The sequence below is a fragment of the Bos javanicus genome, chromosome 20 (genome assembly GCF_032452875.1).
Source record: "Bos javanicus breed banteng chromosome 20, ARS-OSU_banteng_1.0, whole genome shotgun sequence".
Lineage (NCBI taxonomy): Eukaryota > Metazoa > Chordata > Mammalia > Artiodactyla > Bovidae > Bos > Bos javanicus.
The window spans coordinates 55,450,680-55,465,272 of NC_083887.1; positions in this window are offsets into that span (position 1 = coordinate 55,450,680).

Sequence of the window (14,593 nt, forward strand, 5' to 3'; positions counted from 1 at the left end):
TCTCAACTCCCCCACTTAACTGTCTTTCTTTTGGTTTATCAGGCCAGAAAGAATTTTCACTCCTCTGAGTTCCTCTTATCCTTTCCTCAGCCTAGATACCCAGACATTCAGTTGCCTCTAGATAGACCAAGGCAGGAAGAAAAGTTATCCAGTCCACAAGTGAAGCTGAAATTGAAGGAGAGGCAGGAAAAATTCATACCTCATTAATGCAATTCAAGGTCAAGCCATCTCCGAGACCATCAGAACTTCCAGACGTTCAACGATGTTCACCTCATGCTACATGACGCTGTGAGTCTATAAATGTCTCTGCTTTGAGCTAAGTTATATAAACCCCCTTTCTATTTTCTAAGCTTGGAGAGTGCCAGGTCTTGGGAAGGAAGTTATCGGAGAGGGTAAAAATTCCCTTCATATTTATTTGTGCAGAATCGTCACTTTTCAACTATATACCAGATGTAAAGAACTGTTTTGCTCTTGTGCCATCTGTCATCTCAGAACTGAGATCGATTCACACAATGATATAGAAGAAAGAAAAAACAAAAAACAAAATAAGAAGTAAAATGACCTGATTTGAAATCTTATCTCTGCTGTTACTGATTGTGCTTAATTTCTCAAGTTATGATTTCCTTGTCTATAAAGTAGAACTTAGCCAGGCCTCGCCACATAAGTTTATTGCAAGGATTAAATAAAATGAAATCTGGTAAGTGTTTTAAAATGTCACGGTGCAACCATGTGCCTGGGGAAATTTACATAGAGAACAGAGCTGGAATATCATGGTGCTAGAAAAACCAGAAAGAAAGCCAGAGTGGCTCAGTAAAAGATTCCAGAAGTTCGATTCCAAAAAGAATGTTTCTTTAGGATGTGCCAAAGCGTCTACTGAAGTAATAAACACAGCCATCATAGCTAAGACCAGCCACTTCCTTAGACACTGGTCTGCTGACTCAGTGGACATTCCCCAGACCCAATACCTTTCTGCATTCACATCCAGATTGATAGCTCTTATTGGAGAAGGAAATGGCAACTGATTCCAGTATTCTTGCCTGGAAAATTCCATGGACAGAGGAGCCTGGCAGGCTACAGTCCATGGGACTGCAAAGAGTCAGACAAGATTGAGCACACTCATGTGCTTGCACTGAAGCTTGCAGGACAGGCTCCATGGACAGCCAAATATCTCTCAGTCCTCCCTGTTCTCCATCTACTCGATACAGGGAAAAAAAATGATAGTCAAACATTTATGTGAGTAGGTCTCATGCCAAGACCTATAAGGTCCCACTATTAACTGCAAGACTCAAGTATTAAACAGTATTTCCTTAACTAATACAGTATTCACCTTAACAAAGTTTCCATATTTTAAGGAAAATGAATGATAAATTTGGCTATTGGATTACAGAAGTGTATATTGCCAGAAAATAGACTTCTGTGTGAACTTCTAGCATAAAATTTAATTTTTAAACTCTGTCACATACATTCACACTTTTTGTTGTTGTTACAGTCTCACCTGAAGCTCCTAGAAAAGCATATGAAGATCTTCTTACAGTCTATTACATGAAGCAAAATAGCTGCCCAAGAGGACTTCCAGACTCAGAATGCAGTTGTGTGTGCATGCTAAGTCATTTCAGTTGTGTCCAACTCTACACAACCTTATGGATTGTAGCCCACCGGGCTCCTCTGTCCCTGGGATTCTCCAAGCAAGAATATTGAGTGAGTTGCCAAGCCCTCCTCCAGGGAATCTTCCCAACCCAGGGATCAAACCCACATCTCTTATGTCTCCTGCATTGGCGGGCAGGTTCTTTATCACCAGCGCCACCTGGGAAGCCTGCAGTTGGCTGCAGCAAAACACATTCTTGCTATACCAACCGAAATACAGACTGTTTTCAAGAAGTCATCTTTAAAGAGAGCAGACTGTGGAAATGGAGTTAAGTAAACAAAAATTCTGCAGAGCAAAGAGCTTTTCCAGGGTGAGCTGTCTTTCACAGGTTGCTTTCTTCCTTGAGTCATTTAGCAATTCTGACTACAGTCTGAAGACCAGAACTGGGCATGCAGAAGAACTGTAGGATGACAAAAAGAGACCAGTAAAGATTTGGGCATGCAAATTAGGGACCACAGGGATTCAGAAACTAAAATATCCCTAAGTGCCTGGCCAGTTTTTCCCATAGTACCTTTGCTGAATTCTGGAGCTGAGCAGAAGGTTAGAAACTTCTGTAAGGTAAACTAATTCTCCAGTATTCCCATAATAACTAGGAGAAAAAGTCTCACTTGAGAAAAGGGGCCTGGCTCAGATCCATGACGAGTCTCCCCACAACAAGGAACAAATTTGGAAGTAGTGTGTAGCAAGATGCTAGAGTCCTCTACAGTCTCTCGGCGCTCTCAACCAAAAGTGCAAGAGAGATGGGCTTAAGGGGGAAAGGAGAACTGGAAGTGGAATGAGTCTTATGAAAACTCGCATCACTGACCCAGCTCAGTCCCTGTGGGTTGAGGGGATTAGCTCCTAACTTTGTCTGCCAGAAGTAGCATCATACAAAGCTTCGACACTTGTGTTTGTTTTTAGTATCTGCTAATCACTAACAAACTTGAAAAGAGACAGGAAAATGTAACCAATAACCAAGGGGAACAGACAACATAAGCAAATGCAAATAAAAAAAAAATAGATACTGTAGTAAGCATCCAAAGACTTTAATATAATGGTTAATATACAAAGAAATTGGAAGAAAAGATGGCCAAAGTGATGAAAGACTGTGGAATTCCATCAAAGAATTAGAATCCATAAAAATATCATCATTTTAAGATTGAAAAAGACAGTATCTGAAAGTAAGACCTCATTGGATGAATTCAACAGCACAGCAGGAGGTTTATGAAATGATTCCAAAGACAGATCAGTATAAAACACTCGGTTAAAGCACAGACAAAACAAAAAATACACATAAGGGTCATATGTAGGTCATAGTGCAAAACCTTACGTGCTTATTGTTGGAGGTCACTGAAGAAGAATAAAGAGAGAATAAAGCAGGAAAAGCAATATATATGAAGAAAACATGGTCAAGAATTTTCCAGAGTTCTTAAAGAGAAGAACCCTCCCATTCAAGAATCTCAGCTAACCCCAAACAAAATAAATATAAAGAAAGCCATAACTAGGCACATCACAATCAAACTGCTGAAGACAATAAATTCTCCCTGATTCCAATAAGCTGGATGGCCACTGTGCCACAGACCTTATTTTAATGGAATGTGCTGCAAATTATTTTTTGATCTGTTAATTTTAAAAGGGAAATTAACTTCCATAATTTTAAAACAAGAGCAAATGAAAGATGCATAAATTGTGTTTACTGTCTGAAGATTTTAGCTGCTTTTCAAAAATAATAGTATTTTTACTTGAGAATGCTCAAGTATTCTTGTCTGGAAAATTCCGTGGATAGAGGAAGCTGGCCAGCTACAGTTCATGGAGTTGCAGAGAATCAGACACAACTGAGCAGTTGAACATGAACACACAGACAAATAATAGAAACCATTTGTTTGAAGTTTCTCTATAATAAAGATAAATAAGACCATTTTCAAGAAAAGTCTTCGGACTTCTCTGGTGGTCCAGTGTTTAAGACTCCACATTTCCACTGAAGGGAGCCATAAATTATTTACAATGCCAGAATAATAGACAATCAGGCACAAATTGTGGGTGGATTCAGAGGTAAAGAATCAGCATTCATTGGGCTCTTAATAGGTGCCTGGAATTATTCTAAAGTCTTTACAGAGATCATCATGGATGTGAAATGAACTTTACATAGATCATATGTGTATATGAAAATGAATGTATTCATCACCTGAACCTCCATTATGTAAATCATTTCAGACAGTGCAATATTTTCAGGTCCATTTTTTCTGTTTAGAGATAAACATTTATTCTTAGCTGTTGACTTCTCAATTTTGTATGGCGTTTGTAGATCCCAATGGGATCAGCCTGATCCCATTTTAAGTGGGATTCCCACTGAATCTTTTTTTTCTTGGACCAAGCCTGTTCTCCTCTCTTTCATTTAGAAACTGCCAGCCCCTCTCGCTTCTTTAAACCCCATCATCATCCACTTCCTAACCACAAGCTTGGCTGTGAAATGGGATATAGTCTCCAGAATGTCCTCTTCCCTTCCAGCAGATACATCCATTTCCTCCTAAATTGTGTCTGCTGATCACTTTGGGAAACAGGGATAATTAAAATCATAAACATAAAGAAATTTTAAAACTCATAATATCCTTGGTGCAGTGCTTTCTGGAGCACTCTTGGCATCTGAAATTGTAACTAAGCTCAGTTGGGATCTTGCTTCCCAGTATCAGTCACTGAATTTCCTTCTGGATCCTATCCCTTGGTTAAATTATATCCTGCTGGTGTCATGAAAACATCTGGTCTCTCAGTTCCTGGCACTCAATTCACAACTTGTAGAATCCCCGGGAGAGGTCTCTGCTCTCAGTCTATAAGCTATTTCCCCCAAAACATGGAAATCTCCAAGGCAAATGTCGATCATCCCTGAGTCCCTCTCATTCCCTTTCCCCCTGAGAGGAAAAAAAAAAAAAAAACCAGATCAAAATTTGGAAGAGAAAGGTTCTCAAAATCAGAAGAGTGACATTTTGTCCTAGTTCCTGTGGGTGGACCCATGTACCATTTATCATAAATAAAGAAATCCTCAACGTTCAAACCAAGTATATGTATCTTCATTCAACTGAGTCCATTTTCTTTCCAAACTAGACACCCAGGAGTTACCAGTCCCTCCTTTTTAATCCTGCTCGTTTGACCTAAGGTTATTAGTTATTCCTCTTATATTTCATAGAATCACTCTTTCATCATTACTCTTTTTTCTGCTGAATGTATTTGCTACTTATGCATGGGCGGTTCAGTCATAAAGAATCTGCTGGCCAATGCAGAAGACACAGGAGACTCAGGTTCTATCCCTGGGTCGGGAAGACTCCTTGGAGAAGGAAATGGCAACCCGCTCCAGTATTCTTGCCTGAAAAACCCCGTGGACAGAGGAGCCTGGCAGGCTACAGTCCCCAGGGTCACAGAGTGGGACACAACCGAGCCCAAGCACACAAGGAGCTCTGTATAGTCACTCTTGAAATAGCTTGGAAGAAACTGAAAGCAACCGATGCTTGAAAGATTTACTTTCTATACTGCTCTTCAATTTCATTTTAATGATTGTTAGCCTATTGTTTGGGGGGAACATTTGTCTTTTTTTTTTTTTTTCTAATTTTATTTTATTTTTAAACTTTACATAATTGTATTAGTTTTGCCAAATATTGAAATGAATCTGCCACAGGTATACATGTGTTCCCCATCCTGAACCCTCCTCCCTCCTCCCTCCCCATACCATCCCTCTGGGTCGTCCCAGTGCACTAGCCCCAAGCATCCAGTATCGTGCATCGAACCTGGACTGGCAACTCGTTTCTTACATGATATTTTACATGTTTCAATGCCATTCTCCCAAATCTTCCCACCCTCTCCCTCTCCCACAGAGTCCATAAGACTGTTCTATACATCAGTGTCTCTTTTGCTGTCTTGTACACCGGGTTATTGTTACCATCTTTCTAAATTCCATATATATGCGTTAGTATACTGTATTTATGTTTTTCCTTCTGGCTTACTTCACTCTGTATAATAGGCTCCAGTTTCATCCACCTCATTAGAACTGATTCAAATGTATTCTTTTTAATGGCTGAGTAATACTCCATTGTGTATATGTACCATAGCTTTCTTATCCATTCATCTGCTGATGGACATCTAGGTTGCTTCCATGTCCTGGCTATTATAAACAGTGCTGCAATGAACATTGGGGTACACGTGTCTCTTTCCCTTCCGGTTTCCTCAGTGTGTATGCCCAGCAGAGGGATTGCTGGAGGAATCAACCTACCTGACTTCAGGCTCTACTACAAAGCCACAGTTGTCTTTTTATCTTAAATAATTTTACATCCCAGGACTTCTCTGGTGGCCCAGTGGTTAAGAGTCCATCTTGCACTGCAGGGGGCATGGGTTGGATCCCTGGTTCTGGGAATTTAGATCCCACATGCCTCAAGGCAATTAAGCTCCTGCCACAGCTACTGAGCCCGTGCATTCCAAAGCCTACACACAACTAGAGAGTCCTTGCACCACAACAGAAGGTCCGCATGATGCAATGAAAATCCCTCCTGCAGCAACTAAGACATGATGCAGCCAAATAAATAAATGAATATTTTAAAGAGTACTAATAATTTTGCATCCCAAAAGTTTTGTCAGCTCTTTCTACTTAACTCTTTCTGAACAAAATAAAATTGGAAAGGGAGGGCTATTTCATATGTCCCTTCCACTATTCTAACTTGGATTCTTGGCATTTAGCATCAAGAGAAACAAATAGCGCAGTACAGCAGTTAACAACTTTCATCACTTCCCATTCTTTCCTCTCCCTTATTGAATCTGCTTAAAAACACATCACTCTGCCTGCTGGGAGATGTCAGGACTCAGAAAGGAAGTTTAAAATTATGTAAGAAATGAACTCATGACCTCTATTTCCTTGCCTATTTGGTAAATAATTTGTGGTTTTCAGAAACTGGAAACGTTTTAGAATTCAAGTAAGCTTGGCAGTAAATTGTCCAGGCTCATAAAAATGTGCACACAGGGTCTTGCAGACACCAAAGCAAATAGCTAAAATGAAATGAAACCAAAACAGACCTGATATGTGTATGCACATAGCCTACCTAAGTCCCAGCAGCAGTCCCCTACCTGCTGACACTGTGGTCTATCGTCTACTAATACAGTATACCATAAATTTTGTAATATTAAATAGTTCACTGATTAGGCAGGCTGTTCAAGTTGACTTTTTTTATTTTAAACTTTTAAAATATCTCTACAAGAAGAATAGATGCTTTTGAACTATGGTGCTGGAGAAGAGTCCTGAGAGTCCCTTAGACAGTCAATTCTAAAGGAAATCAACCCTAAATATTCATTGGAAGGACTGGTGCTGAAGCTGAAGCTCCAATACTTTGGCCATCTGATGTGAAGTGTGGACTCATTGGAAAAGACCCTGATGCTGGGAAAGATTGAGGGTAGGAGGAGAAGGTGATGAGATGGTTGGATGGCATCATCAACTCAATGGATATGACTTTGAGCAAACTCAGGGAGATAGTGAAAGACAGGGAAGTCTGGCGTGCTGCAGTCCATGGGATCACAAAGTCAGACACAACTGCAACTGAACAACAACAACAGCAGCAACACTACGTTTTGATTTCTTTAATGAAAGACATAGGCTGTGCATTACAACCTACAATTCCAGAACAGCTCAAGACCCAGCAAAACTGTTGTCCATTGCCTCCGGTCTCCTGCATGTGCTGAGGAAGGTCAGGAAAGGAGAACGGATAGTAAAGAGACTGTAAGGACAGAGGCGGGGGACTTCCCTGGCTGTCCAGTGATTAAGACTTCGCCTTCCAATGCCAAGGGTATGGGTTCAATCCCTGGTCAGGGATCTAGGATCCCACATGCCTCTCAGCCAAAAAACCAAAACATAAAACAGAAGCAATACTGTAAAAAAAATTCAATAAAAACTTTTAAAGTGGTCCACATCAGAAAAATAAAAAGGATAGAGGTGGGGAGAGCAGAGGCACACACTCTGGAATTAGGACATGAAAAGAAAACCAAACTCGGGGTCCTAGTAGGCTACCAGTCATAGGGAGTGACAGGAAACTGGCTCAAATGCATACTAACTACTTGGTCCCATTTCCCTTTCTAGTGAAACACTAAGTCATTGTCCCAAGATGCCTCAACAGTTGGTGGAAGGAAAAGTCTCAACTAGAATATAAAACCTGATCCCACAGGTCCTCTGCTTATTGGACATATGCCCCATTTACAAAACCCTCAGAACTAGGTTCCCCTGTGCCCACCCATGTCGTCCACTGGTTTCTCTCAAGGCATCTACCAGAATGATCTTTTTTAAAAATAAGCCAGACAATAAAGCATGCTTACTCCTCTGCTTAAACTACCCCATGGACCTCAACATGACCCAGAGAAAAGTGAAAGTTCTGATGATAACCTCCAGGGCCACCATCATCACCTCCATCTGTCCCTTCCCACTCAACGCTTGACTTCTCAGATCTTACCTCCTGAAGAAACCCTTTTTCACTCTGTTCCAACTACATGCTGCTTCCTTGCCACTACACTGTTCATTCCTTCTACTGTTCTTCCAGATACCACTATGACTTGTTCTCTGCCTCCTTTAAATCACTTGTCCAAATATCTCCATCCTAGTAAGACCTTTCAGATCAGATCAGATCAGTTGCTCAGTCATGTCCGACTCTTTGCGACCCCATGAATCGCAGAACGCCAGGCCTCCCTGTCCATCACCAACTCCCGGAGTTCACTCAGACTCACGTCCATCAAGTCAGTGATGCCATCCAGTCATCTCATCCTCTGTTGTCCACTTCTCCTCCTGCCCCCAATCCCTCCCAGCATCAGAGTCTTTTCCAATGAGTCAACTCTTCGCATGAGGTGGCCAAAGTACTGGAGTTTCAGCTTTAGCATCATTCCTTCCAAAGAAATCCCAGGGCTGATCTCCTTCAGAATGGACTGGTTGGATCTCCTTGCAGTCCAAGGGACTCTCAAGAGTCTTCTCCAACACCACAGTTCAAAAGCATTAAGTCTTCGGCACTCAGCTTTCTTCACAGTCCAACTCTCACATCCATACGTGACCACTGGAAAAACCATAGCCTTGACTAGACGGACCTTTGTTGGTAAAGTAATGTCTCTGCTTTTGAATATGCTATCTAGGTTGGTCATAACTTTCCTTCCAAGGAGTAAGTGTCTTAATTTCATGGCTGCAGTCACCATCTGCAGTGATTTTGGAGCCCAAAAAAATACAGTCTGATACTGTTTCCACTGTTTCCCCATCTATTTCCCATGAAGTGATGGGACCAGATGCCATGATCTTTGTTTTCTGAATGTTGAGCTTTAAGCCAACTTTTTCACTCTCCACTTTCACTTTCATCAAGAGGCTTTTTAGTTGCTCTTCACTTTCTGCCATAAGGGTGGTGTCATCTGCATATCTGAGGTTATTGATATTTCTCCCAGCAATCTTGATTCCAGCTTGTGCTTCTTCCAGTCCAGCGTTTCTCATGATGTACTCTGCATAGAAGTTAAATAAGCAGGGTGACAATATACAGCCTTGATGTACTCCTTTTCCTATTTGGAACCAGTCTGTTGTTCCCTGTCCAGTTCTAACTGTTGCTTCCTGACCTGCATACAGATTTCTCAAGAGGCAGGTCAGATGGTCTGCTATTCCCATCTCTTTCAGAATTTTCCACAGTATATTGTGATCCACACAGTCAAAAGCTTTGGGATAGTCAATCAAGCAGAAATAGATGTTTTTCTGGAACTCTCTTGCTTTTTCGATGATCCAGCAGATGTTGGCAATTTGATCTCTGGTTCCTCTGCCTTTTCTAAAACCAGCTTGAACATCTGGAAGTTCACAGTTCACGTATTGCTATATGAGATAATGTATTATAAAGGCATTCTAAAAAGTATCAAATCCCATATAATTTTAAATTATGACTAGAAAAATTACTGACTTAATTATCAACTTCTCATAGGTGAAAGATATAGCTCATTCAAAAGAAATTACATGTATTAATATACATAGATAAAAGGAGATAGATATATAAACATAGAAAACATCTATTTATCTATACGGGTATAGATCTAAGGATAAATATATAAAGATATAGACATATGGAGAGAAGAAGAAGAGGTGGAGATATGTAGTTAGATAGAAAAGGAAAAATCCAACACTCAGGGCTAAATTTGAGATTAGATTTTTGTGATGACCATTTTTTTCCCAATTAAGAAGTTGATGAAGAAACAGAGCTGACAAAAACAAGTACTAAGCACAATATTATACCTAAGTTTCTCTCTTTTACTTTAATGACTAAAAATTATTATTGCTTCTTCTTATGAAATAAATTACGTGACAGAATGCAAGTTCCTTGAAATACTCATCAGTATATCCTCCTGGTCTAACAGAATGTCGTTTACCCAACAGTTGAGTGAATACGTAACCAGCAGAAGCAGTGAACAACGAAAGTAGTAGAAAAACAGGAACATTTCAGAATAAAGGTTGGCTGGTGTCACAAGTTGAATTGCATAGCTGCAAGCCATCTCTTCCTTGATTTGTGACTTTAAGGATGAGTGGACATTTCTGAAAAGGTACATGATGGTTCCTTTGCGGTTCAGCATAAGCCGTTGTAGACTCAGGGTGTCCTAGACACAGGGAATCATGAGTGGGTGGCAGAGGAGTTGGGAGGAGGGCAGTAATAGCCATCAGGCTGCTTCATAATCACTGTTTGATCCAGCAGATTCATTTTCAGAATCATAAAAGGCTGGTATTTAAATATTTTAATATTCAACCTGAACTTTAAATCAAAAAGAAAAAAGAGGAAAGTTTGGAACGAGAGTCTCTTCATACATAGTAAAACAAAATTAAGATAAAAGTAAAGACTTACGAAAATTAACCTAATATTGACATCTCTCAAAAAAATAATCACCTTTAAAAAAATATGTGGAGGGGAGACAAAGTGTTCCTTTATTGTTCATTTTTCATTTTTTCACTTCTCCAACTTTATTTTAATAATGTGTCCAAAGTCTTATTCAACCTCTCTCCCACTTTAATAAAGGTTCATTAGTGGATTAGGAGAGATTTGAAACTGAGCCCAGTGGAGTCAGCAGAGACAAATTGCAAACAGCTACTCAGCGCATTTTGAAAAGTACCAAGCTAGCAACCTGGAAAAGATCCACCAATAAAATCTAGTTGTACTTGTGCATGCGGAGCTGCACTGGACAGACAAACCATCTCCACTTCCGGATGGGCAAGAGCGACAACACTGACCGCAGAAATTAACGTGGCAAAGACTGTTGTGTGAAGTTTGAGCCAGTCCCGACAAAATGAACGCAGCCCATCAGCATGGAAAAGAAAAACGGGAAAACTGGCCATCCAGCGTGTATTAATGTGATAAAAATAAGCGAATAAGGGCCACCACCTGACCTCTGCTATTTTGGGATCCTATTGTTCCCTTTGAAATCTGCAAAGTCCATCTCAATAGTAGCCTGTCCCGCATTCCACCTGGCCTACAAAGAGATGGATCAGAGGGGAACTGGGGCGGGGGAGGCGGGGAGAGGGGAGAGGGGAGGGGGCAAGGGGGGGATTGTTGACTTCTTCCTTTACCCCCACTTCCACAAGCTTGCTCAAAATTATTCCGCAAACTGATGACATCTTATAACATATGGGTAAAAGTACTACACCTACTATAAATATTATTGGAATTGAGAATAGTACTTATTATAACTTTTTCTAAAATTTTATGATTTCATTAAAAATTTATAAAGAGATGAGGAATCTGAGAAACAAAAAAGTTAAACAGTTTAAGATCAGCCAGGTGGTAAATGGAAAAGGCTGTGTTGAAATCCAGGCTGTCTTTCCCTAGAGCCTAGGTTACCAACCACTATGACATGCTGTGATCCTCCAGACAACAATTAGTTTAGAAATGTGACGATTTTTAAACCACAATAAAGCATGGGTTTTCCTGCATTCTTTTAAATAATTGCTTAATAGGGCTGTGTTGGTTTCTGCCACACAACAACTCAAATTAGCCGTGTGTGTGTGTGTGTGTGTGTGTGTGTATTCCCTCCCTCTTGAGTCTCTCTCCCACCACTCTAGGTTATCACAGAGTGCCAGATTGGGCTGCCTGAATTATTAATATATATCAGCTTCCCACCAGCTATCTATTTTTTTAATTTTATTTTTTAACTTTACAATATTGTATTGGTTTTGCCATATATCAACATGAATCCAGCTATCTATTTTATACATGGTAGTGTATAAATGCGGAGAAGGCAATGGCACCCCACTCCAGTACTCTTGCCTGGAAAATCCCATGGGTGGAGGAGCCTGGTAGGCTGCAGTCCATGGGGTCGCTAAGAGTCAGACACAACTGAGCGACTTCACTTTCACTTTTCACTTTCATGCATTGGAGAAGGAAATGGCAACCCACTCCAGTGTTCTTGCCTGAAAAATCCCAGGGACAGGGGAGCCTGGTAGGCTGCAGTCTATGGGGTCGCACAGAGTCGGACATGACTGAAGTGACTTAGCAGCAGCAGCAGCAGCAGCAGTGTGTAAATGGCATGCTACTCTCAATTCATCCTACCCTCTCCTTTTCCCGCTGTGTCCTCAAGACGGCCCTCTACATCTGTCTCTATTCCTGCCATGCGTTGGTTCATCTGTGCCACTTTTCTAGATTCCATTCCTGTAAAGTTTTTTTTAAAGTGTATCCATTAGCACAATTATTTACTCAAGCTCTCTTACACACTTTTGTCATCAGCTACAGACTCCCAACATAAGTTCTGGATCATCTCATCTCACCTGTCATCCCTGTTGCCATTTCTCCCAGACAAAGGACCTATCCTGGATTTAGTCAACATTTTCCTTTAATTCTTCAATCTAAAATTATTTTAATCTGTAGAACATGCCAGTAAGCTGTAAGTTCCCTACCTGTATTTATCTCTATGCCATGAAAACAGGGAAACAGGAAAGAGGGAGAGGGGAAGAGGAAAGAGAGAGACCAAAAAAGACAGAGAGACAGAGAATGAGAAAGGAGAGGGAAGGGAGCACAAGAAGGGGGAAGGAAAAGAAAGAATAAATGGAAAGGAAGCACTATAATATCTAACTTCACCAAAATTGATACAAGATGTTGTGGCTACTTTTTAAGCTTTTTATTTGAAAATAGTCTCAAAGTTACCAAAAGTTGCAGAAAGAATATAAATAGTACAAATATCACTTATTTAATCTTCACAGATTATACTGTTGTTAAAATTTTCCTCCGTTTGCTACAGATCAGTGGTCCCCAACTTTTCTGGCATCAGAGACTGGTTTTGTGGAAGACACAGGGGTGGGGGAGATGGTTTGGGGGTGATTCAAGTGCATTATATTTGTTATCTATTTTATTTCTATTATTACTACATTAGTGCCACCTCAGATCATCAGGCATTAGATCCTGGAAGTTGGGGGCCCCTGTTTGATAGATGATTGATGATAAATAGATAGGGCAATGGATGAATGTTTGTGTCCCCCACCCCCAAATCTATATATTCAAAATCATAATCCCAATGTGATGATACATGAAGGTAGGATCTTTGGAAAGTAATTAGGTCATGATGGTGGAGCCCTCATGAATGGGATTAGTGCCCTAATAAGAAGAGGCCAGAAAATTAGCTGGCTGTCTTTCTGCCATGTGAGAATGCAGCAAGAAGAAGGGCATTTATAAGCCAGGAAAAGAGACCTCACCAAACACCCAGCCATGCTGGCATCCTCATCACTGACTTCCAGCCTCCAGAACTGTGAGATCTAAATCTGTTACTTAAGTTAGCTGGTAACTTTTTACAGCAACTTATAGAACTAAAGCAGATAGATGATTGATTGATTGATGATAGATTTTTTTTTTTTTCTGAACATGGTTCTTTACCTCTAAATTCGTTATAGTGTGCTTCCTAAGTAAAGAAATATTCTCTTATATAACCAGTGTACAGTTACCACTGCTGTACAATTAAATGGACACAGTAATTTTGTCTAGTCTACAAGACATGTTCTAATTTGGTCAATTGACCTATAAAGTCCTCCAATGTAGAACAGTCAACACTTAACTGTAAGAGCTCTTTTTGTTATTGTTATTGTTGTTTATTAATTAAATACTTTGGTGAAATACTTTTCAGTCCATTAAATAAAAGTCAACTCAGGAACATCCCTTCTCAGGACTCAGACTTGCATGAACACTTCACACTTTACACATCTCCCATATTCATCCTACTGTTTTATTCTTTTCACTCCTTCGTGTCACAAGAAGCAAACAGAAGGTAATACCAACTTTAGACATGGGTAAGCTGAGCTCTTTCCTGGGTCCCTGGTCTCCAGGGCCCCACACTCCTCTGTCTTTCAAGACATTTGGTAAGACTCCCTCCCCCCACCACTCTAGTACCAAGGCCTGGCTGGAGCTGGTAGTGGGCTGTCTGGATGGGCTCCCTATGGCTGGGTGGAGGTTGGAAGGCATCCAATCCCCATTTCTACCCTTTAGGGTTCTCTCCAACCTTCCATATTGTGTGCAGAGTGGACTCAGCACTCTGAGTTGCTCCAAAACTTGTCCTGTGAGGTTGCCCTGGGGCCCTGGAGCTGGGCTGCCTTTCCAGAAAAGCCAGCTGGTGAGGGATGCTCACAAAGAGCTGACAGACATAGAATTGCTCTCCTGGGATGGATGAGCTTGGGCTGCTGCAATGGTGCTGACACTCAGATTTTGAGTGATTCCCGCTCACTTGGACTCAGGATGAGTTCGGCACTCTGGGCTTGCCCAACCCTGAGTTTAAACTGGTCTCTTGCATACTCAGTCACCCTTCGTACTTCCACCATGGTGCTGCCTCTGGTTTCCAGCATCCAAAATGGCAATCGTCTTCTCCCCTGTGCACCCTCTGGCTAGTGGCACTCAGGGAAGTCCCCTCACCCCTCCACAGGCTCTACACCACGTGTAATACAATCCTCAGGGGTGGCCCTATCCATCCCCTTGA